We start from the raw sequence: 5,118 nt of genomic DNA on the forward strand, positions 1-5,118 counted from the left end.
TGATTTCTCCAGCACTCGCAGATCAGAGACACTTCTATGTTGTCTCTGATCTGTGAGCACCCTGTGCGGGAAGCAGGCGGGCAGCTGATATCCGCTGATGTCATCTGCCCGACTCCCGCGCCCGCGTCACCGGGCAATTACCATGTGAACACCCAGCATTTTCATGGGAATGCCCATGATACACTAGGCGATCCAATGGGTAATGCGACCTGCCGCCAACCCAGACCCCCCCTTGTGCACTGCGAATGCACAGGGGACTGAACCAACTAGAATAACCCGCAATGTGTGAATAATCCATCTAGTGTACGTTTTCTAGCAAATGTCCAATATTAGATTCTCTTCTCTGAATAATAAAACACATTGTTCAGTCTTACCCTGAATTTTCACTGTTAGCATTCTATTTCAATAGGAAGAGATGCTGTGGGAACTGAGGCCACAGAGTTTGGTAGATTAGCGGGAAGGATTGGCACTGGTTAGACGTAATGAATTGAAATTTATTAAATAATCAATTAATCGAAAAGACCAACATAATTACCGCTTGTTGGAGAAGATTTTAAGCGGTGTCCGGTTGGCGGTGCTCCCAAAAGGATGTTCAGTGTTTGGACTGAAAAAAAGGGGAGGGGGTCACGAAGATGACCACAAAGGAACATACGTAAGGTTTTTTGGGGCACACTTGAAAAAATATTGATAATAACGAGTGAATGATGTATTGAATATTGAGTGTAATAAAGCTTAACTTTTATTAGGGTTGCTACTAAAAAAAGGGGGAGACACTAAAAAGTGTGGATATATAAATCCAAAGGCTAATTGCCAAAAAAAGGGGGGTCCTTGGTACAATTCACAAAGTCTGCGCAATGTTGAGATAAATATACACTGTATCTATAAACTAGATTCTTATAAACAGATATGGTTTAAATAATTCATTGACACCGAAGTGTGGATTGGTTGGTACAGGTATAATTTAAGGATGCTTAACACACCTCATGAGCAATAATAATGCAAATCTAAAAATGGAACCTCCGTCGTATTCAAGTATTAGTGGGTCACAGCATGTAATATGGGGGAGTGCGAAGAGATTAAAGGTTTAGAAAGTGTGAAAAATAAGGGATATAGAAAGCTCGGGCTGGGTCCAGAAGGTGATCCCCTGTTTGCCTGATAATTACAACACCAGGTATTCCCAGTGGGTCTCCCCCCAGGTACTAACCGGGCCCATCACTGCTTAGCTACTGAGATCGGGATGGGTTCAGGCGATCCAGTGAGGAATGGTAGTAATGTTGACAGGATAAAGGGGCACCAGCGTTGTAGCCCAAGTGAAAGTAGGGTGCTTCTGCTTTCAGTGGCGTATAACTGTGGTCCACCCTGTTGCTTGCATGCATTGCAGGGGGGACGGATTTAAAGCGACTGATGAGAGAGCACTGAGATATAGGTTTAGTATCAAGAAGGGGTTGGTGTCAATAATGCGGACCCTTACTTCTGCTGTCCACCATCTACTAACGGTATCAAATGGTGGATGAGAGAGTAAAGGGGTTGCTGACCCTTCCCCGGAAATACGAGAGGATGACTCAGGTGAAGCAACATTCGATGGTGTCGCCAGAGGTTTAATTCGGATAGACTAAACTGGCAGGGGTTTATGATCCGAAAGTAGTGTTTTGTATCCTCATTGGTGAATCACGTTAGTCACCATAGGTGTCAGTATTTGATAATTCCGACTGGGGCTATTGTGACACCTTGAGGAAGTTTTTGCTGAATTGTCCAGTCTGTATACTTCACAGACAGATTTGGGGATTTGTGGCTGTCATTAACTGAGAAAATAATGACCAGACGTACTGAGCATTGGAAGTTGTGAAGATACAGACAGAATATATGGTATCTAAATCATGTGATACATATAAAACAATGCAACAGTATGCGGTTTCTCCCTACGGAAATCTTGCAGCAAGTTAATTGGTAATGTTAATGTGATCAGCACACCGTGCCGAATGACTGGAGCTTCACAGGAATAAATACACGTGTCCTGTGGGACACTGATGCAATACACTGATAGCAAGTGATTTTTACAGGTTGACTGAGATGCGTATGGCAGGTTAGATAGGAAATGCAGCGTACACTTGTATGTTCACAGGAGCCAGAAAAATAATCTCAATGCAGTTACTCACTACGTAATTTATGTGGGAGGCTGAGAGATGAAAAATACATACAAGTATCCTGTAGCACGTTTAGCATGAGCCGTATAGCATAATTTATTAGGTAGTGATACCCATTAACAAGTTGTCAGGTAATAACATTTGGCGGATTGGATAGAAAAATGCGGCGTACAATGCATGTAAACAGGAGCCCGATATAAAGTATCCACATCAAGCAGAAGGAGTAATAAATGTCCAACTGTAAAAAATGACAGATGCGAATAATCGGTGTAGGGCTTTAGAAAACTAGGCAGCTTGAATACAGTGGCAGAGGCCGCTTGCACTAAAGAGTGCAGGTGTAGTTTAGTAAAATGTACAGACCAGTCGCTAATGACTCAAGGATGCGGTGCTAGGTTTCTGCGATGCGGCGTCTGGTGCCTATTTGGCACAAGCCGTTTACAGCAGAGGGCTAGAAGCGATACAAATGAGGCTGCAAATGATACAAATAAATACAAATGACGCTGCATATAATATAAGTAGCAGGTCTGGCAATGCGATATCTTACTGCACTGAATCTAAGTAGAATACTTAGCTCCGAGGAGTGGCGCCCGGCGCCATGTAGCGGGAGCTGCTGCTTGAGGTGATCGCTGTGATCGGTGTGGAAGACGGAGGAGGGAGGTGTGTCAGAGGCGTACCTCACACGTGTTTCGCTTGAGCTTTTTCAAAGGACGCTGTCAGGAGGATAACACAGCCGATATTAATGTCCTGCTCTGGCCTATAAGAGCCAGGGGAGGGTTGGTATGACCGTGAGGGATTGACAGGCCGTGTGGGCTGATGAACGTGGAGAGGCGGATAATTACCACTGTAATTTTGCTATGAAGGTATTGGATACATAGAACTAACAAATGTAAGTAGGAGAGTGAATATTAAGAATGTGTAAAGTGCAATGCAAAAAATCAATAAGCCACAGAGTTTGGATCAGTTATTTTGATGCTTGTTGCCTCACACATTGGAGGTAATGCAGACCTGCTCGCTAGGCTGTGTATATTAGCTGCCTCAGTGGTGTAACTACTGTAAGGCAGCCCCAGCAGCCGCTTGGGGGCGCAAACATCAGCATGGTCTGTGTGGGTGCCGGCACCCGCTCGATGCATTGACATGCTGCTGCCCACTGACTGAGCACTGGAGGCGAGTCAGCCGCAGCGCAGGTGGGGCCATGGCAGAGATGTCAAATTCCCCAACTGATTCAATTGACTGTACACAGAGCCAGCTATTGGCTACTGTTTGTCAGCGCAGGCGGGTTTTGTGTTCCCGGCTGTGACCGTGGTGGACCAGTGGAGGGCGCTGGAGAGCCAAAGGCAGAAGGTTTGATGTAGGACATACACGGGGAGATCAGGGCACAGCGAACCAGAGAGTTGGCGGAGACCAGGAACAGGGGCGCGGAGTCTAACCTGCCAGCGGTATTCACCAGGGAGCCCCGCAAGGAACTTTGGACTTAGCTGCGTCTGACAGGCAGGTCGCGGCCCCCTGCCCTGGTCCACTGGACGCAGGCAAGGGAGATGATACTGGAGGTAAGGCAATCTGGAAACTGCGGAGGATTGCACAGGATGTCGACAACTGAGGTAGACTGTGGTGCCGACAATGGTGCCGACGGCTGGTAGGTGGCTCAGGTATATGCTGGAGCAATAGGACGTAGGTGGCAAAGTCACTATAGAGCACAGCAGATGAAATGTCGACGCTGGTGTCGACAGAGCCAGTCGCTGGTTCAGGACAAGATGGTAAATGTCGCTGAAAGACTTGGAAGCCAATGGTGGTAATGGCGAGGCACCTGTACTCGACTGCAGAGGTGGAAAGGCAGGAGTCTTCTGGAGATGGATAACCCAGGAAGGTATAGCGGGTGCAGGTAACGCTGGAGAGAATCACAGGGGAGCCTGGAGATCTCGGAGTCTTGGGAACTTCTCTGTCACAGGAGAATACTGAGAGCAGGTAAGCAATTGTTCAAGACAAGGAAGGAAGGCCGCAGGCCGGCTTTATCCCCCTTGCTTGTCTGTGATTGGCTGCCGGCTGTAGCACCAATCAATGCTGGGAAATGAGCACACACCTTGATCCAGGTACAGGTGTGTGGGTCAGAGGTGACGGGGATGGACAGCGGGGATTGGTCTGGGGAATCAGCTGACTTGAGAGTGTCATGGCGGCACCCATGCTGCCCGGGAACGGCGTGCGCTTGGCAGGGAACTATGGCAACTGACCGCGGGGACACAGGGGACATCGCGCCACACATCAGAAGCCATGCGGATGACAGGCCTCTCACGCAGTACCGACCATCGAGATGGTAATGAGCGATGTTTCCGATGGTAAGATCTGCGGTTTGTGACAGTACCCCCTCCTTTTAGGGTGGGCACCGAACACCCTTTGGGCTTGGAAGGATGTTCCTGATGGAATTTTTCTCTTAGATGAGGAGCATGAACGTCTTCAGCATTGGTCCAACTTCTCTCCTCAGGACCATATCCCTTCCAGTCAATGAGATATTGAAGGCGTCCATAACGATGGCGAGAATCCACGATCTTTTTTATCTCAAACTCCACTCCTCGCTCAGTTCTGACTTGTGGTGATACCGGGGATGAAGACTGGAAGCGATTAAGAATTAGAGGTCGTAGCAAGGAGACATGAAAGGAGTTGGGAATGCGTAAAGACTTGGGTAATTTTATTTTGTATGCTACCGGGTTGATCTTCTGTTCGACAATATATGGACCTATGAATCGAGGTGCAAATTTCATTGAGGGGACCCTCAGTCGTATGTTTCGGGTAGACAGCCATACTTTGTCACCAGGACGAAATTCTGGTACTGCACGTCTCTTACGATCCGCAAAGAACTTGTAACGAACAGAAGCTTTTTTTAGATTGAAGTGCACTTTTTTCCAGATTTGTGAAAAGTGTCTTAGGGCTGCGGTAGCTGCTGGCACTTCGATGGTTGTTAATGCCTCGAAGGTGGGTGGCC

General features: G+C 47.5%; 1 pseudogene; it reads right to left on the reverse strand.

The window, feature by feature from the left end:
* Window positions 1–1,156: 1,156 nt before the first annotated feature.
* On the reverse strand, window positions 1,157–1,274 carry LOC146038287 (5S ribosomal RNA; annotated as a pseudogene).
* Between the last annotated feature and the right edge of the window lie 3,844 nt (window positions 1,275–5,118).

Source organism: Crinia signifera, chromosome 1 (assembly GCF_055691185.1).
Source record: "Crinia signifera chromosome 1, ASM5569118v1, whole genome shotgun sequence".
Lineage (NCBI taxonomy): Eukaryota > Metazoa > Chordata > Amphibia > Anura > Myobatrachidae > Crinia > Crinia signifera.